General features: G+C 28.9%; 1 long non-coding RNA gene across 1 annotated transcript in view; it reads left to right on the top strand.

The window, feature by feature from the left end:
- The window catches only part of LOC145269071 (uncharacterized), a 25,031-nt gene extending 8,247 nt beyond the window's left edge, over positions 1-16,784 (top strand). The window contains exon 2 of the long non-coding RNA XR_013864940.1: positions 15,879-16,784. This is a non-coding gene — a long non-coding RNA (uncharacterized LOC145269071). The remainder of the gene's footprint in view (positions 1-15,878) is intronic.
- The last annotated feature ends 8,645 nt before the right edge of the window (positions 16,785-25,429 follow it).

The raw sequence follows: 25,429 nt of genomic DNA, 5'->3' as shown, positions 1-25,429 counted from the left end.
CTCATTTAAATTATATATATATATATATATATATATATATATATATATAGATATAGATATAGATATATATATATATATATATATATATATATATATATTTATCTACTGCCACGTGTTTCGTCATTTTAAAAACAATATATATGCAGCTCCTCGTATGGGGGTACCAAATTGGTTAAAGGGAAAATTATTCCCAGTTCGAATTTAGGTAAAAAAATGCACTTCCGTAAATAATTGAATTTATTCAAAACGAATCGCAAAAACAAAAACAAACATATATATATATATATATATATATATATATATATATATATATATATATATATATATATATATATATATATAGTATTCCAATGAATAGAAAAATAAAAAAGTAACAAACCACGTTATCTGTTTATCAATGTAAGGTTTTGAAGGGTTTAGTATAAGAATAGAACAAAAAGAGAAATATGAAATACGACAGGATTTATTGACTCACTCTTACAGCCCTCGTGGGGCTCGATTACCTTACATTTTTTGTCTCTCGTTCCAAAAGAGTTCAAGAAGAGGAAAGAGGGTGGTAATTCCGATTATTCCACAATCAATGTTTCGTTTTCATTTTTTAATTTCATTGATCCAGTGGAAGTCTCGAAATAAAGACGAAACGTTGATGAACGAAATATATATATATATATATATATATATATATATATATATATATATATATATATATATATATATATATATATATATCGAGCTATCGATGTATATATATATATATATATATATATATAATGAGCTCCGAGGCGGCGCCAATATTAACCGTATGTATCGCTTAAAAAATAACAACAATAACAAAATCTAAATTTATAAGCGATAAAAATAAACAGTATAATTAATCTAGGGATTATGGTCTAATGGTTAAGGCACCGGACTGTGGTAAACATGGTCTGAGGTTCGATACCTAGAAACAGTTAAACTACGCTGATGAGAGGTAAAAGCCTTGAAACACGCGTGTACGTAGATTACTGTTTTAAAAATAATAAATAAATAAATATATATATATATATATATATATATGTATATATATATATATATATATATATATATATATATATATGCACACTGGACATACAGAAACGACTACAGATGAAAAACACAAATGAACATTACATAGAATCATAAAAACTGAAACGGTATAATTGTAAGTTTTTGGGGGCATGTATGTCACCATAAACTAGCACCACACCAAAGAAGTGAGGGGATTTAAGGAGGATGGAAAGACCGAGGAGAGAAAGCACTAGCCAGACCTCTGCTGATTGAATGCAAAAAGGACTGGGACCTTGGAGAGGCTTATTGCCACCCAAATTCCAGTGAAGGTCAATGGTCGTTGCCAACGAGAAATCAATGGTAAGCGGCTGTTGCGATAACGCAAATTCTTTTGCAAAGGTTATTCAAAGAGATGGAGAGTACTGGAAATCTGGGGAAACTTGTTGACACTCAGACTCCAGAGAACACCACAAGTTGTTCTCAACGAGTAATCTTTTATAATGGCCTGTGTGTATAATAATAATAATAAAATTTCCAAATGCGCAGTTGTTACTCCTTTTTTCTTTTTTTTTACCAGGTAGTCACCACTTATCAAGGCCTGGAAGCCACTCGGGGATAAGGGTTATTGCGTGTACAGTAATCAATGGGATAGTGTCGTAGTAATCGTTAGTATTGGAGATTTGATAAAGTGTCTTACCTAAGGGGGGGCGGTTCATCATGAATTTGTTTATGTTGGACTTGAAGACATCCAGGTTGTAGTCAGGTGGGAAACAGGCAAACGAGGGAAGAGAGCAGCCATGAAAGGCAACATTTTGCCAAACAGTGAAAGATAGGGAGATTCTAATGCACAGGGCTACAAATACCTGGGGATGCTTGAATTTGACACGGTGCTCTGCAATTAAATAAAAGGGAAGACGAAAGAAGTGTATTTGAGGAGGCTCAAACTGATCCTGGAATCTTGACTGAACGGTATGAACTTGTTCACAGCCATTAATTCATGGGTGGTTGCTGTAGTTCGATGCAGTGCAGCTTTTGTATGATGGACATAGGAAGAAATGAAAAAGCTGGTTAAAGACACACGGAAATTGTTAGTCAAATATGGAGCACTTTACTAAAATGCATATGTGCTCAGGCTGTACATCACACGGAAGGGGGAGAGGGCTGATTGGGATTGAGGATGAATCGGGGGAGAGCTTAGAAGTCATGAAGTGCTACTTGCAACAGTCGCGAAAGGGGGAGAGCTTGATAAAGATCCATTGGAAGATAAGCAGAAGTAGAAGAAACGAATCGAAGCAAAAAAGTTGACTACAATACCCGATTTCCTGTGAGTCCACAACCTAGCAATTCCCACACTCAGTTTCTGATCGTTCCGTAGTTCCTCATTCTGTTTGCCTGCTAAGTTGATGTCATTTGGACAAGCTGCATCGATAATTTGTCATTCATTGGTCTTTTTGCCCACAAATACAATACTCGGTTTCCTGTGACTTATCTCTCGGTCACACTGAACCGTGAAATCCCAGATAATTTTAACGTCCTCATTTTTTTCACTACAGTTTCTGGGTGATATTGGAACCACTTGCTCGTCACTTGAATTCCAAACTTTTGGCACAAACTCCAGTGCAGATTTGCACATACTTTGTCATGGCAACGTTTGTACTCTTTTTGAGCAATAAAAAACACGCAATAACAATGTGTTTGGCAATTTTTAAGCGTTAAACGCACAGATTAATCATGCGTATGTTAAGCAAATCCATTTTTTTTATTTCTCCGTTTGTTTGTGTTTTAACATTATTAGTTTACTTCTTCTTTCTTTTCTTTCTTTTCTTTTTTTTTTTTTTCACAACGAATAAACTCAAGATACATACCACACAACCTGCACTTATCAGAAAAATCCTTCCCAACAATGTTTCGATTGTAAGAATGGAACTTTATGGTCAGTTTGAATGAGATACTAAGACACTAAAATGTCAGAACACGTCGAATTTTCTATCTAAAGATGACTTGAAAAGAGAGACAGAAAATCTTATATTTGCTGCTCGGGAGCAGGCACTAATCACTAGGACTCTGACAACAGCATATTCTTTTCCTTGTTTTGATTCTCAGGTATATATCCATTGATATCTTATATGTTTTTATGTAGAGTGGTGTGGTGCTCTGTTGATTAATTGTGTTGAACTGTGCCGTATATATACTCAAGAGTCAAAACAATGAAAAGAATATGCTGTTGTCCTAGCCCTACTAATCACTAAAGCAATCAAGCGAAACATTGTTGGGAAGGACTGTTCTGATAAATGCAGGTTGTGTGGTTAAACTCTTGAAACAGTGTCACACATTGTTAGTGCGTGTTCTTTACTTGCTCAAAAAGAGTACAAGCGTCGCCATGACATAATATGTGCAAATCTATACTGGAGTTTGTGCCAAAAGTTTGGAATCCCAGTGACAAGCAAGTGGTTCCAATATCACCGAGAAGCTGTTGTGAAAAATGAGGACGTTAAAATTATCTGGGATTTCATGGTTCAGTGTGCCCGAGAGATAAGTCACTGGAAACCGGGTATTGTATTTGTGGACAAAAAGATCAATGAATGCCAAATTATCGATGTGGCGTGCCCAAACGACATCAACTTAACAGGCAAACAGAATGAGGAACTACGGAACGGTCAGAAACTGAGGGTGGGGATCGCTAGGTTGTGGAATATCGTTGCCAATCACCAAAGGCGCGTTTGACCTAATTTAAGATGATATTGAGAAGCAGTTGAACTCCTTGGAAATCAAGTACAATATCACTGTACTCCAGAAGTCCGCTCTACATGGCACAGCAAACATCCTACCCCAGGTGCTTTCTATCTAATTGACTCTTTGACCACGCTCACTGGTTTTGGTGTAAAAGCCCGCTCTTGAGTGGGGGGGGAACGGGGTAAAACATCACAACATTTTGAAGAACATGATGATGATGATGATGATGATGATGATGTGGCAATTTTTAAGCGTTAAACGCACAGATTAGACAGGCGTATGTTAAGCAAATCCATTTTTTTTTATTTCTCCGTTTGTTTGTGTTTTAACATTATTAGTTTAGTTTTTCTTTTCTTTTTTCTTTTCTTTCTTCTTTTTTTTCTTTTTTTTTTTTTTTTTTCGCAACGAATAAACTCATTAATTATTGGAACACGTGATTGGCAGACTGACTTGCTGTTCACGGTGAAGTGTTTATTAGCCTGTTGTAAACAAATACGTTGACTGCTTATACGCATATGGACTGGAGCCAGCGCCAGTAATGTGTGTGTGTGTGTGTGTGTGTGTGTGTGTGTGTGTGTGTGTGTGTGTGTGTGTGTGTGTGTTACAGAAGATCAGAAAGACATCGGTACCATCGGTACCATCGGTTTCAAACCCAAACGAAGACAACAGGTAGTTGGTCACCTATGTCGGACTCTCTGCAGCCTCTGCAAATATCTGTCTTTCGGGAAATCGTTTCAGAGTGACGGGTAAAAACAGAGACTGAAGATAGTCCGATATAGGTGACCGACTGCGTGTCCCCTTTGTTTGGGTTTGAAACCGATGGTACCGATGTTTTTCTGATCTTTTATGTCACACTCTTATTGTTTTTTTATTTTCTCCCGGAAGCCACTCGGAGATAAGGGTTATTGCGTGTACAGTACGTTAATGTTGAGATTTGATAAAGTGTCTACTTAAGGGGGCGGTGCATCAGGAATTTGTTTATGTTGGACTTGAAGACATCCAAGTTGTAGTCAGGTGGGAAACAGGCAGTCAGAACAGAGTTCCACAAGCGTGCACTTCTAAGAAAGAAGCTTTGTTCATGGAATCTACGTTTTGGTTTTGGCACAGATAAAGAGTGGGGGAAATTTTTGACAGTGGTTTCAGCTAGACAGGTGTTTTTCGTGAAAGATCGGCGAGAGGAACCAGGGATTGGAGCTCAGACGAGCACTTGCCATGGAAGTAACGCTAAAACAAATGCTCGCAACGTCTTTCCTGTGCTGCTGAAAACGAATATCACATTTAAATTTGGGGCATGATATGAAGAAATTACTTTTTCAAAAAGTGAAGGATCACTGTCCTATATGAATTTGACGTAAAATGAGCACCCACTTTCTGGCCACCTAATAATTTCTTCATATCATAAAACAAATTTAACTGTGATTTTCGTTTTTAAAACTCCCGAAAAACCGGCGCTGTTTTTTTTATGTTGTTTTTTTTGGGGGGGGGGGTATTGCTTTTTTTTAACTAAGAGGTTCGTTCATTTTTTTATAAGTTAGGCCGCTAATAATGCCGTCAGTAAGCTTACATGAGCGGTTTTTTTTGTGGGTATTCAATTATAGAACTTGTATAGTTTTTAACAGGTGCTTCTGTAGTTGAATTAACCGTTTTCCACCAAGTAACGTGCCGACGTTAACCATTAAACCATTAAATCAGAATCGTTTAATATTTCACATAAATTCTGTTTACATTAGGGGGCTCCACATCCCCCTAATGTAAACAGAATTTTTGTGAAATATTTAACTGCTGAAGCACCTGTTAACAACTATACAAGTTGTATAATGAAAAAAAGAAGTATGTTTTTGTAAACTTACTGACAGCATAATTAGCGTCCTAAATTATGAGATGAAAAAAAATGAACGAATTTTAGTAAAAAAAAAAAAAAAAAAAAAAAAACACCGCCGGTTTTCGGAGATGCTGAAAACGAATATCAGTTAAATTTGTTTTGATATGAAGAAATTACTGCGTGGCCAGAAGATGGTTGCTCATTTTACGTTGAATTTATATAGGAAAGTGATCCCCCACTTTCTGAAAAAATTTCTTCATATCATGAAAAATACTAATTCGCCCCAAATTTAAATGTGATATTCGTTTTCAGCACTACCGAAAACATTTAAAAAGTATTTTTTGACTAGTTGAAAAGAAACTTGACATTGACTGATTTTTTGTTCGATAAAAGGTTCAAAGGTAAGACAAATAAACACGATTTTTTTTTGTAAAGTTTTTTTTTCAAGAAAAATTGAAAAAAAAAATTATTTTTGTTTTTTGGGGTGTTATTTTTATATTTTTTTCTCAAGGAAAAACCTGAAAACTAGAAAATTGATGCAAAACTGGGTGGGATAGATTTTTTTTTTAATTTTTTTTTTTTTTTCATATTAAAACAGATATTGTTGTTGTTGTTTCCTCAGACCGTTGTTTTATAAATGGTGTGTGTGTGTGTAAATCGTATTCTACATTCTCGTATTCCGCATTCGCGCTGGAGGTCTTTCTGTGTTGCTCGCTCAAACGCCCACAATGGCAATTGTAGGCCGAGACTTAGCAAAAAAATAAACGTACCAGTCCAGATGATATAAAGGTTCGGCATGTGATAACCTGACACCTCCAGGCATGATGCACAAGTTTTCGTCCGTGCCAGTAATTTTTTTCTTGACAAAATTCGAGGACTCCAGTTAGTGTTTCCAGCTGCTCATTTAAGGCTGTAAAATTCATGTTTGGGGGGGGGGGTCTGACGTTAAAGTACGAAATGGCGTGCTTTTTTTTTTACTAATTAATTTCCTTTTCTTCCTCTTCAAAATTTTCGTCTGCTGCTTTGAATTTTCAATGTTGAAAACCATCGCGCTACATTGGTTCAGCTTTATGTTTCGTCAGACGGCTTAATTTTCTCGGCGACACTCGGCTTACTCCGGCTGTTGACGTCATGTTCCGGAGAAAGCCGGGCATGCACTGAGTTACGTCTGGATCACTCTCTGCATGAGTACAAACCATTGTTGAGTTATCCGGGGGGGTCTCTGTATTTAGTAATTTTACGCCGATATAATTCATCGTTCGTTCTGTTTATAATTGATTATTTTTTATTAAAAAAAATTACAGCCATTGAACTATAAGTAGTTTGTTTGTCATACTTATTGGTAAATGTGCACTGAACAGATAGCATAATACTTAAAGTTAAATTCAAATTTTGATATATCTTTTAATTTAAACGCGAAAAAAAACAATTGGGACGCTGTAAATGTACGCAGTAAAGCAATACGTTGTAAAATGCTCTTATGGTTGTCAACGGGTTAATGTATATTCATTTGTAAGAAAATTTGCGTTAAAATAACTTAAACGTAATACGGAAATGAACGATGTAAAAAAATGCAGAAAGTATTAACAATTTTTTATTTGGATAATTTAAACGCGAAAAAAAAACAATTGGGACGCTGAAAATGTACACAGTAAAACAATACGTTGTGAACGGGTTAAAGTTGATTTATTTGTAATAAAATTGTGACAGTATACTTGTAATACAGAATAGTTGCAAAACATCCTCACCCTTCCCATGTTAAATAATAATTTCTAAATAATAACGTTAATATTTCAGTGCACAGGTCAAATTCTGCAAAAGTAGCGATTTATGTTTATTTGTTTATGCTGTTATGGGTTTATGTTTATGTACGCATACGCAACCGGAAGTCGTAAACCGAATGTTGGGTTACAATAATTAATTTTCAGGATCTGAAAAAAAAAAATTTTTAATATTAAGAAATTAAAAAAATACTTAGAAATAAAAAGAATTATTTAAAATTAAAATGGGTTATTGATTTTTGGCCCACCCTGTATTTGTAGAAGTATTGAGAAATCAAAAATTAATTGGAGATGGGGGTATCATAATTATCTTGATGGTTTTGTAGCACCTGAGTTTTCTCATCCTGTTGAAAAGCAATTGCTATATCAATGCTGGTTATCTCCCTTAGATCGGAGTATCTGTTGATACAACCACCAACTTCCCCCCTCTCGTCAGTGTACTTATAATTTTGTACTACATATATATGTGTGCGTGTGTGCGTGCATGTGTATGCGTGTATAAGCGTATGCGTGTTTGTGCATGTGTGTGTGCATGTGTGTACATGTATTTGTGCGTGCGTGCGTGCGTGCGTGCGTGCTAGCTGGTTTTACTGGATTGTTATGGTTTCGCAGATTCGTTACTTAAAATATTTGAAATACAAAAGAAAGAAACCTTTAACCCAAACTAGATCCAAGAAGGCGGTTGTTGTTGTTGTTGTTTGTTTGTTTGTTTGTTTGTTTGTTTGTTTGTTTTTCTTGTTTTTGATTTGTTGTTTGTTTATTGTTGTTTTTTGTTTGTTTGTTTTTTGTTTGTTTGTTTGTTTGTTTTTTGTAGTATTGCCTGTCGGGAAAAACATACTAAAAGTTTACCGAAATACGATTACCACAAAGTGTCCAAATGTGACGTCAAAGAATATGGCTGCCAAAGCTAAAAAATATTAAAGGCGACATTCTTTGTCTGTCAGATTTTTATATATAAGGCGATTCGCCTTCCAGTGTCTGTCATAGTTTTGTATATAAATAACGTGGAAAGTCCGAAATACATTTATACATTAACTTTTATATCATAATATTTTACAGCATTATTATGTTATTTCATAATATAGTATTATTTATACATTTATTTGTTGTTATAGTATTATATTATAGTATTATTTATTTATATATTATTATATCATTTTATATGATAGTATTATTTATACTCATTTATTGTTATAGTATTATATTATAGTATTATTTATTTATTTATATATTATTATATCATTTTATATGATAGTATTATTTATACTCATTTATTGTTATAGTATTATATTATAGTATTATTTATTTATTTATATATTATTATATCATTTTATATGATAGTATTATTTATACTCATTTATTGTTATAGTATTATATTATAGTATTATTTATTTATGTATTATTATATCATTTTATATGACAGTATTATTTATACTCATTTATTGTTATAGTATTATATTATAGTATTATTTATTTATTTTTATATTATTATATCATTTTATATGATAGTATTATTTATACACTCATTTATTGTTATAGTATTATATTATAGTATTATTTATTTATGTATCATTATATCATTTTATATGACAGAATTATTTATACACTCATTTATTGTTATAGTATTATATTATAGTATTATTTATTTATATATTATTATATCATTTTATATGATAGTATTATTTATACATTTATTTATTGTTATAGTATTATATTATAGTATTATTTATTTATATATTATTATATCATTTTATATGATAGTATTATTTATACATTTATTTATTGTTATAGTATTATATTATAGTATTATTTATTTATATATTATTATATCATTTTATATGATAGTATTATTTATACACTCATTTATTGTTATAGTATTATATCATAGTATTATTTATTTATATATTATTATATAATTTTATATGATAGTATTATTTATATACTCATTTATTGTTTTAGTATTATATTATAGTATTATTTATTTATATATTATTATATAATTTTATATGATAGTATTATTTATACACTCATTTATTGTTATAGTATTATATTATAGTATTATTTATTTATATATTATTATATCATTTTATATGATAGTATTATTTATACACTCATTTATTGTTTTAGTATTATATTATAGTATTATTTATTTATATATTATTATATCATTTCATATGATAGTATTATTTATACACTCATTTATTGTTATAGTATTATATTATAGTATTATTTATTTATATATTATTATATCATTTTATATGATAGTATTATTTATACACTCATTTATTGTTATAGTATTATATTATAGTATTATTTATTTATATATTATTATATCATTTCATATGATAGTATTATTTATACACTCATTTATTGTTATAGTATTATATTATAGTATTATTTATTTATATATTATTATATCATTTCATATGATAGTATTATTTATACACTCATTTATTGTTATAGTATTATATTATAGTATTATTTATTTATTTTTATATTATTATATCATTTTATATGATGGTATTATTTATACACTCATTTATTGTTATAGTATTATATTATAGTATTATTTATTTATATATTATTATATCATTTTATATGATAATATTATTTATACATTTATTAATTGTTATAGTATTATATTATAGTATTATTTATTTATATATTATTATATCATTTTATATGATAGTATTATTTATACACTCATTTATTGTTATAGTATTATATTATAGTATTATTTATTTATTTTTATATTATTATATCATTTTATATGATGGTATTATTTATACACTCATTTATTGTTATAGTATTATATTATAGTATTATTTATTTATATATTATTATATCATTTTATATGATAATATTATTTATACATTTATTTATTGTTATAGTATTATATTATAGTATTATTTATTTATATATTATTATATCATTTTATATGATAGTATTATTTATACACTCATTTATTGTTATAGTATTATATTATAGTATTATTTATTTATTTTTATATTATTATATCATTTTATATGATGGTATTATTTATACACTCATTTATTGTTATAGTATTATATTATAGTATTATTTATTTATATATTATTATATCATTTTATATGATAATATTATTTATACATTTATTTATTGTTATAGTATTATATTATAGTATTATTTATTTATATATTATTATATCATTTTATATGATAGTATTATTTATACACTCATTTATTGTTATAGTATTATATTATAGTATTATTTATTTATATATTATTATATCATTTTATATGATGGTATTATTTATACACTCATTTATTGTTATAGTATTATATTATAGTATTATTTATTTATATATTATTATATCATTTTATATGATAGTATTATTTATACACTCATTTATTGTTATAGTATTATATTATAGTATTATTTATTTATGTATCATTATATCATTTTATATGACAGAATTATTTATACACTCATTTATTGTTATAGTATTATATTATAGTATTATTTATTTATATATTATTATATCATTTTATATGATAGTATTATTTATACATTTATTTATTGTTATAGTATTATATTATAGTATTATTTATTTATATATTATTATATCATTTTATATGATAGTATTATTTATACATTTATTTATTGTTATAGTATTATATTATAGTATTATTTATTTATATATTATTATATCATTTTATATGATAGTATTATTTATACACTCATTTATTGTTATAGTATTATATCATAGTATTATTTATTTATATATTATTATATAATGTTATATGATAGTATTATTTATATACTCATTTATTGTTTTAGTATTATATTATAGTATTATTTATTTATATATTATTATATCATTTTATATGATAGTATTATTTATACACTCATTTATTGTTATAGTATTATATTATAGTATTATTTATTTATATATTATTATATCATTTTATATGATAGTATTATTTATACACTCATTTATTGTTTTAGTATTATATTATAGTATTATTTATTTATATATTATTATATAATTTCATATGATAGTATTATTTATACACTCATTTATTGTTATAGTATTATATTATAGTATTATTTATTTATATATTATTATATCATTTTATATGATAGTATTATTTATACACTCATTTATTGTTATAGTATTATATTATAGTATTATTTATTTATATATTATTATATCATTTCATATGATAGTATTATTTATACACTCATTTATTGTTATAGTATTATATTACAGTATTATTTATTTATATATTATTATATCATTTCATATGATAGTATTATTTATACACTCATTTATTGTTATAGTATTATATTATAGTATTATTTATTTATTTTTATATTATTATATCATTTTATATGATGGTATTATTTATACACTCATTTATTGTTATAGTATTATATTATAGTATTATTTATTTATATATTATTATATCATTTTATATGATAATATTATTTATACATTTATTAATTGTTATAGTATTATATTATAGTATTATTTATTTATATATTATTATATCATTTTATATGATAGTATTATTTATACACTCATTTATTGTTATAGTATTATATTATAGTATTATTTATTTATTTTTATATTATTATATCATTTTATATGATGGTATTATTTATACACTCATTTATTGTTATAGTATTATATTATAGTATTATTTATTTATATATTATTATATCATTTTATATGATAATATTATTTATACATTTATTTATTGTTATAGTATTATATTATAGTATTATTTATTTATATATTATTATATCATTTTATATGATAGTATTATTTATACACTCATTTATTGTTATAGTATTATATTATAGTATTATTTATTTATTTTTATATTATTATATCATTTTATATGATGGTATTATTTATACACTCATTTATTGTTATAGTATTATATTATAGTATTATTTATTTATATATTATTATATCATTTTATATGATAATATTATTTATACATTTATTTATTGTTATAGTATTATATTATAGTATTATTTATTTATATATTATTATATCATTTTATATGATAGTATTATTTATACACTCATTTATTGTTATAGTATTATATTATAGTATTATTTATTTATATATTATTATATCATTTTATATGATGGTATTATTTATACACTCATTTATTGTTATAGTATTATATTATAGTATTATTTATTTATATATTATTATATCATTTTATATGATAGTGTTATTTATACACTCATTTATTGTTATAGTATTATATTATAGTATTATTTATTTATTTTTATATTATTATATAATTTTATATGATAGTATTATTTATACATTTATTTATTGTTATAGTATTATATTATAGTATTATTTATTTATATATTATTATATCATTTTATATGATAGTATTATTTATACACTCATTTATTGTTATAGTATATATTATAGTATTATTCATTTATTTTCATATTATTATATCATTTATTATGATTGTATTATTTTTACATTTATTTATTGTTATAGTATTATATTATAGTATTATTTAGTTATATATTATTATATCATTTTATATGATAGTATTATTTATACATTTATTTATTGTTATAGTATTATATTATAGTATTATTTATTTATATATTATTATATCATTTTATATGATAGTATTATTTATACATTTATTTATTGTTATAGTATTATATTATAGTATTATTTATTTATTTTTATATTATTATATCATTTTATTTGATAGTATTATTTATACATTTATTTATTGTTATAGTATTATATTATAGTATTATTTATTTATATATTATTATATCATTTTATATGATAGTATTATTTATACACTCATTTATTGTTATAGTATTATATTATAGTATTATTTATTTATTTTTATATTATTATATCATTTTATATGATGGTATTATTTATACACTCATTTATTGTTATAGTATTATATTATAGTATTATTTATTTATATATTATTATATCATTTTATATGATAATATTATTTATACATTTATTTATTGTTATAGTATTATATTATAGTATTATTTATTTATATATTATTATATCATTTTATATGATAGTATTATTTATACACTCATTTATTGTTATAGTATTATATTATAGTATTATTCATTTATTTTCATATTATTATATCATTTATTATTATTGTATTATTTTTATATTTATTTATTGTTATAGCATTATATTATAGTATTATTTATTTATGTATTATTATATCATTTTATGATAGTATTATTTATACATTTATTTATTATTTTAATTATTTATTTTATATTATTTTATATTATAGTATTACCAGAAGTGCTTTTTTATAACATTTTCACCCCAAATAAGGCACAGTCACACTTTGATGTTGGGAGCTTTTATACGGGACCTAAGTTGAAGGGAAACTATGTAGAGAGTTGAGCTGCCAGATGCCTGTTCACATAATAATTGAACTTCTGCAAGTCAGTATAGTTAGGGAAACTGGAACCCGAAAGGGAATTCCAAAGTCTAGCAGTTCTGGATATTTGTCCTTTTTATTTCCTATGTGATTTAGTTGTCCAGTACATTTCATTTAATTGTTGTCTTGGAGACGGGTTTCCTTTCCATGCCAACGCATTGCTAAGGAAGTTGAGAAGCTGGGAAATCTCTCTTATATATATATATATATATATATATATATATATATATATATATATATATATATATATATAAAGCTGAATGTGCGTGTGTGTGTGTGTGTATGTGGTCACGAATAGGCTCCTATATGGTTGACTATTTTAAAAAACTGATTACATACAATGATAGAAGATGTATTGCGACACAGGAATGGGTATGTTTGATCTGGCAGAACGGTGGTTCATTAAAATTGTGGGTCTGCGTTCGCGCCTGGTCTACAAAGTATGGAAATAAAAAATTTAAAAATTAAAAAAAAAGTTTACAAGTGTTTTTGATATAGATGTACATAATAATATTTTGATAAGTATGTTTTAACTTCAATAGAGATGGTACAATAAAATTGTGGGGTCTGCGTTCGCGCCTGGCCTCACTAGAATTGAAATAGGCACAAACTTTAATAAAGACTTTTCATATCTATCTGCGTAAGTATACTTTGATAATTATATTTCAGTTTGAAGAAATATGGTATAATAAAATTATTGGGTTTTCGTTCGCACCTGACCTCCATAGAATGGAAATATGTCACAACGTTTAACAAGGTTTTTTAATATAGATCCACAGAATATTGTGATAAGTGTTTCAGTGTGAACAGGTATGGTATAATTAATTATGGCGTTTATCTATTTTATTTTTACTTTCAACATATTTTGCTTTGGTTTTGATACCCCCAAATTCGTGTCTATATCTTTACAACCCTTCCTTTTCATAACCTTATATACTTTCATAAATCAGAGTCTATTTTCTGAAGCCGATTTTTTAACCCAGTCAACGACGGGTACTTTTGCTAGTATATATATATATATATATATATATATATATATATATATATATATATGTGTGTGTGTGTGTGTGTGTGTGTGTGTGTGTGTGTGTGTGTGTGTGTGTGTTTATTTATTTCATACATTTATTTTTATATTATTTAATAATTTATAGTATAGTATTATTTATAAACTTATCTATTATTTATACATTAATTATTTCATACATTAATTTTTATATTATATTATAGTATTATTTATACATTTATTTATTATTTTATACATTTATTTCATGTTATTATATCATTTTTATTATATTATTTATAAATTTATTAATTATTTCATACATTTAGTTTATATTGGTATATAATTTATATTATAATGTTATTTATAAAAAACTGTATTATTTCATACATTTATTTTTATATTTGTATATAATTTATATTATAGTATTATTTATAATTTTTTATTATTTCATACATTTATTTTTAAATTAGTATATAATTTATATTATAATATTATTTATAAATTTTTGATTATTTCATACATTTATTTTTATATCAATATATAATTTTATATTATAATGTTATTTATACATTTATTTCTTATTTGATATGCCTAATTTTTATATTATTATATAACGTTATATTATAGTATTATTTATACATTTTTTATTATTTCATATATTTATTTTTATATTATTATATAACGCTATAGTATTATTCATACTTTTCTTTATTATTATAGATTTCACGCCTAGGTGACCCTTCGTGGGTTTCCTTAGTCTGTCCTTGACTGAAGGAGCCTTTTTTATTATTTACACATTTATTTTTACATTATTATATAATAGTAACATAACAGTAATTTTAATATATGTATTAATTTATTTTATACATTTGTTTTATATTATTATATTATTTTATATTGTAGTATTATTTATGCATTTATTTTATTTTATACATGTATTTTATGTTATATTTTTATACTATTTTATAGTATAGTATTATTCATACATTTATTTATTACTTCTACATTTATTTATTAACGATTGATTTTTATTTTTTTGTATATAGAAAATGTGCGTGAGAATAAGAAGGAAAGAAAATGAGAAAAAATGCAACACGTGCTCGCGAGAGGAAGAAAGACGATGTCAAAGGAAATCGGCGTGTGAAGTCGCAGACGAGAATTGGCCGGCTGGGCCCGGCGTGCGGTTGGAAGAAGGGGAAACGCCTGCTAGGCTAAAATGGACCTGCAACAAGGAGAGGCTTTTTTTAAGTGGTGCCGAAAATAACTAATAAAAACGTTTTGTAAAAAAAAAAAAAAAAAAAAACGGAAAAATGCCGACCCAAAATTTTTATTTATTTATTTGTTTTATTTATTTGTCAATTTGCGACAGTAACGGTAGTAACGTTACGCGTGTTCGCTTTTGGCGTTCGCTATTTTAGGTTCGCGCCCAGCACGAGTCATTTTTTTTTTCTTTTAATAAAACAATAAGCAATCAGCAATCATTCTTAAAACATAAAAACGGTTTGCAAAAAAACTTTTCATTTTCTTTATTTTTTACTTTTTTTATTTTTGGTCCCCGGACAAAAGAAGGGTGAACCTTCAAATTCACCCTTGTCCGTTCGTCCGTTAGTCCGTTAGTCTATCCGCACTTTTCTCAATAACTACGCCTTGGAATTTTTTTTAAATTTTGCACAAACATTATATGAGTAAAAAAGTAACAGAACGGCTTTTCCGGGAAAACTCCGGTTGCCCCTCTAGGTGTGCCTTTCGGATTAAAATGGCTAAAAATGACACTTTTGTGCTTATTAAAAAAAAAATTGGTGCCTTGGATTTTTATAAAACTTTCTGAAAAGTTGTAACTGACTGATTTCTATATAATTTTGTTTGTCTATACTTCACGATAACTCTTGGGTGTGCCTCAGGGGCTCTTTTAAGGCTAATAAACACACTCTATTTGCGGGACTGTTTTACGATATTCGCCCAAAATTTTCTGTGTATGTCTATTTAGCAGTTTTGCATGGTGTTGAACTCAAATTTAAATATTTTAAGGCTTTGGGGCTAAATGTGGGGGTGAGTAATCATTTCGTTTTTTGCTGCATTCAAATTTACATGCATCGTTGGTTCATTTTTACCAGAATTTGACGTCCTCTGGAGACTTTTGGGAATAAATGGTGGGAGGGATGCTGAATTTAGTCATTTTTAATGCCTCGTTTACTGAGCACTCACGAGGGACCACACATCTCTCACTTGTTTAAATGGAATTCATTTCAAGAAGTATGTCGTAGAATGAAGCTTTGTTTATCGGATAAAAGGTGTGCTTGAAGGCTTGTCAATGCAGGAATTCTTCAGTCGTTGTAAACAGATTAATAAATATATAATAATAATAATAATAATAATAATAATAATAATAATAATAATAATAATCTAATAGTTTTCAATAACTATTAATTTATTTAGCTGATTATAGATCGTATATTCTCGACTGTAGGAATATTTTCGGGAGCAACTCCTGTTCTCAAGAGGTAGAAAACGTATATCCACTCTTTATGCTGCCGCTTTTGGTTTAATTTAAGTTAAGTGACCGTTATGTTTTAATTTTGATTTGAAACACTATTTTTTTTTACGTTTAAAAATTACGTTAATTGTTTCAAGAAGTATGTCGTGGTTCGCTTTGAGTATTGTTTATCGGATAAAAGGTATGTTTGAAGGCTTGTCAATGCAGGAATTCTTCAGTCGTTGTAAACATATACAGAAATAATAATAATAATAATAATAATAATAATAATAATAATAATAATAATAATAAGAAGAAGAAGAAGAAGAAGAAGAAGAAGAAGAAGAAGAAGAAGGAGAAGTCAAGCTTTCGTCTTTTATTTTGATTATATTTTCTAATCTACGGGAAATAATTCTGTAGTTTAGTCCAAGTTTTTTAATCTAAGGAAAATAATTCTGTAACTCAGTCCAAGGTAATTAATTAATCTGCTTGTATATTATAAGGCAATTGTTTTTAAAATTATATTAATTGTGTAGGGAAGGGATTCGGTATTTTTTTTTTTATTTATTTAATTAACTAGCCTGGCTGCCCGGCGTTGTCCGGGTGTTTGGGGGTGTGTGTTGAGCAAAAAAAAAAGTGTTAGTAAGCAGGCAGGCTTGAACCCGTGACTGTGGAGAGAGTTGTTAAAAATGTTAGTAGTGAGGGGAGGGAATTAAAACACCAGTAGACAACCAGTGTTGAGAGAGGTGTTTTAAAAAATGGTAGTAGACAGGCAAGTTCGAACCCGTGACGCAAAGCGTTCGAATTAACCAAAGTCGATCCAATGGTGACTATGACTTGCTAAAATGTTGGCGAAAAAAAAGCGACCCCTCCTTGTACAAAACGGCAGAGTTTAGGATGAATGAATTAATGTTTTGGGCTAATTTTTCGATATTTATCGCCCGAGATGTCGAGCTTCAAAATGATACCAATCTTGTCAGGATCCGTTGCTCTGTCGAAAGTTTTTGTGAGATATACATACATACATACATTTAAACAGACAGGTGAGATTTTTATTATTGATATCTTAGAGAGAAACATAAAAAAAACTTCTTAAGTTTACGGACCGTGCTGAGATAACTACTCACAAAATAACACAGCCGTTGCAACTGACCGTACAAAAGAAACGTTCCGAGATTGAGGCAACATTTAAGAAAATCGCTTTGCATGGAATAGAAAGCGGTATATAGTCATCAAAAAGTGCTCAATATCTTGAGAATGTCCTCTTCTCTTCTTATCCCTTATTCTTTCTTTACCTACTGCCCTCTCCTATAAGCTTGATTGGGGTAGAGCTGCCAAAGAATCTGGTGGCCAGCTACTTCTTTTTTAGGGCGATTACAGGGCGGAACGATAAAATTGTCGCACTAAAAAATTCAATTTCCGGTTTTCTTTTTTATATGTTACAGACCATCTACTAGTTGAGTATTTTTTTTTTTTTTTTACACAGTGATCACCACTTATCAAGGCCCGGAAGCCACTCAGGGATAAGGGTTATTGCAAGTACATTACGTTAGTGAGGAGATTTGATGAAGTGTTTAATTAGGGGGGGGTTCATTAGGAATTTGTTAACATTAGACTTGAAGACATCCAAGTTGTAGTCCGGAGGGAAACAGGCAGACGGAACAGAGTTCCACAGGCGTGCAGTTCTAAGAAAGAAGCTATAAACCCCAAGAGCGATAGGAGCCTTCTATCATGTCTGAAAATTACACAATGTTCAACCAGCGAGATCGCAGATGCGCCGCTTTACAACTCATGCTCTCTACCGATCAAAGTTATGACAACAGGACCATTGCCAGCATCCTCAAAAGGCATCGCTGGATTGCCACGCGTCACAGAAACGTGCTCAGGGTAACGAAAACAAAATTTCTGGCCACGATTATGGCTTGAAAGTCAACATCAAAGTATACCTGAATGTGCTGAAGAGTGAGCGGATCCCACGGTCCAATCAGGTGGCCGCTAGCAGATCTGGGTGTGGCAGCAGGACTCGGTTGCCAAAAAGAAAGACACAGCTTTAAAAGGAGTGCTACGACTTTGTACTCTTCTCTCTTGGCCTCCCTCCTCCCCTAATTGAACTTGCTGGACTACTTTTGTTTGATCCGACGTCGAGAACATCACCAACATGACCTCCCAACACACCAAAGCCTGCCTGATTTCTATATCCTCACGTTTCTCTATACCTATATCTCCCTCTCCTCTTCTCTCTTTCTTTTTCTATATTTCTATGCGATAGACAAATCTGATACTGAGATAGAGAGAGAGAGACAGAGAGAGAAATGGATACATATACAGATAGAGAGATTAATGTGAGGTTTGCTGCATTTTTGTAAATAAGCAAGCAGCTCGGCCACTGTAAAAAGCAATGGGTGAGTGTGGACATTTGATGAGGTCATTTGTGGGCACCGATCTCATGGCCCGGAGGGTAGAACTGCTGACTATTAACTTGATGGTTGTAGGTTTAATACCTGGTTAGGGAATGTGCTGTTCTAGCCGTACTGGAGAGTTGTAATACAGCGAAACAGAAGTATATATATATATATATATATATATATATATATATATATATATATATATATATATATATGAGTTAATTTAGTATACAAACAAATGGCTACACATAAGCATACATGTTTCAGCGAAACATGTATGCTTATGTGTAGCCATTTGTTTGTATACTAAATTAACTTATTTTGGCTCTGTCTAAACATTGAGCACTCTTTTGGTAGACACACTTAATAATTACTACCAATACAATATATATATATATATATATATATATATATATATCAAGTTAAATCCATACCTTTATTTTAATTTTTTCCAGATACATCTGCCTTACTTTTAATGCTAGATTTATTTATGGTGTCTTTTATATATAATAAAAACCCTTCCCAATATTTTTGCTGATGAGGAAACTTTGTTTGTTAAAAACACTATATGTAAAAATTATTGTCCGTAACTTGATGTCTACCACAATAAAAACACTGTTTTCCGAAACGATCGTCCAAATTATTGATTTTGTTGTTGTTCCTTCTTATGAAACGGATTTTTAATTTAATTATAATTTGATTTTTAAATTATCAATCAAATTACTAAGTATTAAATTAGCTCTAGTATATTTACCTATCGAGCTTATTATATATCTAAATTACAACGAGCACTTTTTCTTTCCCTGTATTTCAATTGAACTGATAATTTTACTATTACATTAAAATACACTCTGCTGTTTAGGCTATTGTTCTAATCTCCTTTAAATTATATATATATATATATATATATATATATATATATATATATATATATATATATATATATATATATATATATATATATATATTATGACAGCCCCTTTAAGAAATACGTTTCTTATCGTTGAGCACTTTCTGTTGAATTAAAAAGTCGGTCAATTTAGCTCTTATGCGTAGATCATCGTATAACGATTTGATCACTGTCTGTCTGACGTAATGAACATTTAAATTAAAATGTTTAAAATTCAACGCTATTTCACATGATTAATGGTAGCCGAATGGATACGGCCTCCGCTCATCGAGCCAAAGATGTCTCGTGTCGCGGGGTTCGAATCGTTCGACTGGTAGTAATCGTGACACCCTGCACTGAAGAATCCCGAAAGGATGAAACACTAGTGTCTGTAGGTATTTAATTATTATAGTAAAAAAATTATTATGACAGCCCCTTTAAGAAATACGTTTCTTATCGTTGAGCACTTTCTGTTGAATTAAAAAGTCGGTCAATTTAGCTCTTATGCGTAGATCATCGTATAACGATTTGATCACTGTCTGTCTGACGTAATGAACATTTAAATTAAAATGTTTAAAATTCAACGCTATTTCACATGATTAATGGTAGCCGAATGGATACATGGCCTCCGCTAATCGAGCCAGAGATGTCTCGTGTCGCGGGGTTCGAATCGTTCGACTGGTAGTAATCGTAACACCCTGCACTGAAGAATCCCGAAAGGATGAAACACTAGTGTCTGTAGGTATTTAATTATTATAGTAAAAAAATTATTATGACAGCCCCTTTAAGAAATACGTTTCTTATCGTTGAGCACTTTCTGTTGAATTAAAAAGTCGGTCAATTTAGCTCTTATGCGTAGATCATCGTATAACGATTTGATCACTGTCTGTCTGACGTAATGAACATTTAAATTAAAATGTTTAAAATTCAACGCTATTTCACATGATTAATGGTAGCCGAATGGATACGGCCTCCGCTAATCGAGCCAGAGATGTCTCGTGTCGCGGGGTTCGAATCATTCGACTGGTAGTAATCGTGACACCCTGCACTGAAGAATCCCGAAAGGATGAAACACTAGTGTCTGTAGGTATTTAATTATTATAGTAAAAAAATAATTATGACAGCCCCTTTAAGAAATACGTTTCTTATCGTTGAGCACTTTCTGTTGAATTAAAAAGTCGGTCAATTTAGCTCTTATGCGTAGATCATCGTATAACGATTTGATCACTGTCTGTCTGACGTAATGAACATTTAAATTAAAATGTTTAAAATTCAACGCTATTTCACATGATTAATGGTAGCCGAATGGATACATGGCCTCCGCTAATCGAGCCAGAGATGTCTCGTGTCGCGGGGTTCGAATCGTTCGACTGGTAGTAATCGTGACACCCTGCACTGAAGAATCCCGAAAGGATGAAACACTAGTGTCTGTAGGTATTTAATTATTATAGTAAAAAAATAATTATATATATATATATATATATATATATATATGGGGAGCCATGATGTAATATACTGTTTTGTTTTTAAATCCCCGAAACAGTGTTTCATGGTAAACAACTGATGATTCCTTGAAAAATAAATTATTGGTACTATAGTAAATTGGAGAGCGAGTTGATGCAGTGATTGCAGGTGATTAAATAACTTACTGGCTAGATGGTTTTCTAACGAATGATAAAAAATATTTTTTGTATAGTTTTAAAGATTAAAAACTTCAAAGAATATATATATATATATATATATATATATATATATATATATATATATATATAAATTGTTTATTTATTTATTTTTATAAGCGATTCTGTAGTGGGTTTTTTTTTTCGCTCCCTGGGTGCTTTAAAGGGAGAGGTTTTCCGCCCTTTGTTTATATTCTAGTCGCCCTTACATTTTTGGGACGTATTATTTGTAATTATTTTATTATTTAAATATTTTCTACGTGCATAAAATTAAATTATTTATAGACATGACATATTTCGAAGTTTCACTTCTCGTGAGTATAGCTAAACTTATTGAGACTTGAACTCACCACCGCTCGATACGTAGCCTGGTGTCTTAACACCGAAGCAGGAGATCTCAACAATTCTATGCACGTTTCCTTTTTTGTATCGCATTTTAAATATAAGATTATTTATATATTTATTTTTTATAAGCGATTCTGTGGTATTTTTTTCAGTCCCTATCTGTTTATTTATCTACCTTTATATATATATATATATATATATATATATATATATATATATTATCATTGGATGCTTTATCCTTCCGCAGACTATCCATTCACGTGAAATCCCTATTTTTATTCACCCTATTCCTTCTGCTTCACTTTTTGTTATGCAGTAAGATCTATGACTTACTTGTAGTTTCATTAAATACTTTTGCAAGCAAAATCCGATCTCGCATTTTGCTGAATCCTACCCTCTGATGAGAAGTAAAGTATTTCTTCGAAACTCTGCAGATTAAGGACTACCCACTTATTTAGTGTTTCGTTTTTAAAATTAAACATACATGCAGATATATATATATATATATATATATATATATATATATATATATATATATATATATATATATATATATATATATATATAGTGGAAATGGTAATTGATAAAAACTGAAGAAAGTGCTCAATACCGTTGTAGAGCAGATATGCGTTTTATTTTTTATTTTTTTTATTTAATTTTTCATTTTTTATTTTTTATTTTTTGTTACCGTATCTTTCTGTTCTGTATCAGAAAGATACGGTAATAAAAATAAAACGCATGTATATATATATATATATATATATATATATATATATATATATAGAGAGAGAGAGAGAGAGAGAGAGAGAGAGAGAGAGAGAGTGGGGGAGGGAGAGAGAGATAGATAGATAAATGAAATATCACATGTGAGTGAGATGTCATTAGAGTTTGCTTCTGCAATATTGTACGCCTATTACTGAATACCATATTCCGGTTAACTTTCGTATTTCATTAATTAAAAAAAAAAACGCGAATTCTGAAGGAAATAAATGTGAACATCCTACAACATAATTTGTCAATGTCCTTTTCTTGCCGATCAACGCTGCCTACACGATTTTTTTTTATGAATTGTTACATGAGAATATTCTCATTATTTGCGCCAATCTCTCGGGTGAATATCGCATGGGTAGCTGTCGCAGATTGTATTGAAAATTAAAAGATTACATTTGATCTGCCCGTTTAGAAGCAAAAATGTATATCCGCATCCGTGGCATGCAAAGATCTAGTAAAACTTTTATCCATATAAAATAATACCTTCCTTCTAATGTCTGCGCTCAAAAATGTAAATCCGTGGCGGGCAAAGATCTGGTGATACTTTTTCCATACAAAATAATACCTTCCTTCTAATGTCTGTGCTTAAAAATATAAATACAATAAAACCCTTGTCCCTACGTTAAATGCATTGTTGCATGCTGTGTGAAGAGATGTCATGAAGCAAACTCGAAAGACTCAAATTCTACTCCTATGTTCATGTTAAAGGGAGATAGTTTTAATATAACTGGATGTCCCCCCCCCCTCCAATTATGTCTCTATGCGAAGGACATGGTGTATTTAACAGGTTTTATTTGGGGGGGGGCGAATCCTAATATTGCACCCCTTGTTAAAAATGGGAGAAATTGGAATATGTAGGGAGAGGGCTGAGAAGATACAAAGGATAGCAATAATGAAAACGGCTAAAATAATAAGGAAAACTCTTGAAAGACTTGGAGACTAATACACATGAGTTATAAATGCTGATCTACCATAGATAGATAGATAGACAGACAAGTAAAGATAGATAGATAGATAGATAGATAGATAGATAGATAGATAGAAAAGCAGAGACAGATAAATAGATAGGTAGATAGATAGATAGATATACAAGCAGAGATAGATAGATAAATAGATATACAAGCAGAGATAGATAGATAGATAGATAGATAGATAGATAGATAGATAGATAGATTGTTTAGCTCCCCCTTACCTAAACCGAAACTCTTTGAAAAATATGACGACAGTACAATCTAAAAATAAGCTTAAACCAGGCTTAGGGACAAACAAATTCAACTTGCCTCCTCCCTTGAGGCTTGCATTCACAAATATTCGTTGGCTTAGAACTAATTTAGCTGATGTTGAAGCATTTCTCTTAACAAATACCTCGGATATCTTAGCACTAAGTGAGACTAACCTACACTCCTCCATCCCCTCTAACCACTTTAACATGCCTGGATATCTCCCACTCTGCCGTAAGGACTCTGACAGACACCTGCACGGACTTGGAGTTTACATTCGTAATACCCTCCCCCTGACTAGAGAAACAAACCTAGAAACGGATGATCAAGCCTTTATGTGCTTTAGACTAAACATGCAACACAACATTAGCTACTTTTATTTTCTCTACCGCTCTCCCTCGACTCAGGACTGCACCATAATAAACAAAGTCTCTGACAGCATAGACACGGCATTGTCCCTCGACACTAGCGCACAAATACATGTACTTGGTGACTTTAATGTCCACCACAAAAACTGGCTTGGATTCTCTATTTACACAGATGCAGCAGGCAGCACAACTCATAGCTTCACTATATCTCACTCCCTATCACAAATTGTTACGTTTCCAACCCGTTTCCCTGACCAGGAAGAACAATGCGCATCACTTCTAGATCTGTTTTTGACCACAGTTCCTGATGACTGCATAAAGAAGGCCGACAGCCCACTCGGGAACGCTGATCATGCAGTGATAATGGTTGAAATCGCCCTAAACTCTAGACCCAAAACTGAAGAGCCAGTGCTCAAAACAACGAGATATTATAAAAAGGCTGACTGG

This window comes from Euprymna scolopes, chromosome 45 (genome assembly GCF_053919585.1).
Source record: "Euprymna scolopes isolate OS-2025 chromosome 45, ASM5391958v1, whole genome shotgun sequence".
In the NCBI taxonomy this organism is placed as follows: Eukaryota; Metazoa; Mollusca; class Cephalopoda; order Sepiida; family Sepiolidae; genus Euprymna; species Euprymna scolopes.
The sequence above is the reverse complement of the archived record's forward strand: the minus strand, read 5'-3'. Positions and strand labels throughout refer to the sequence as shown.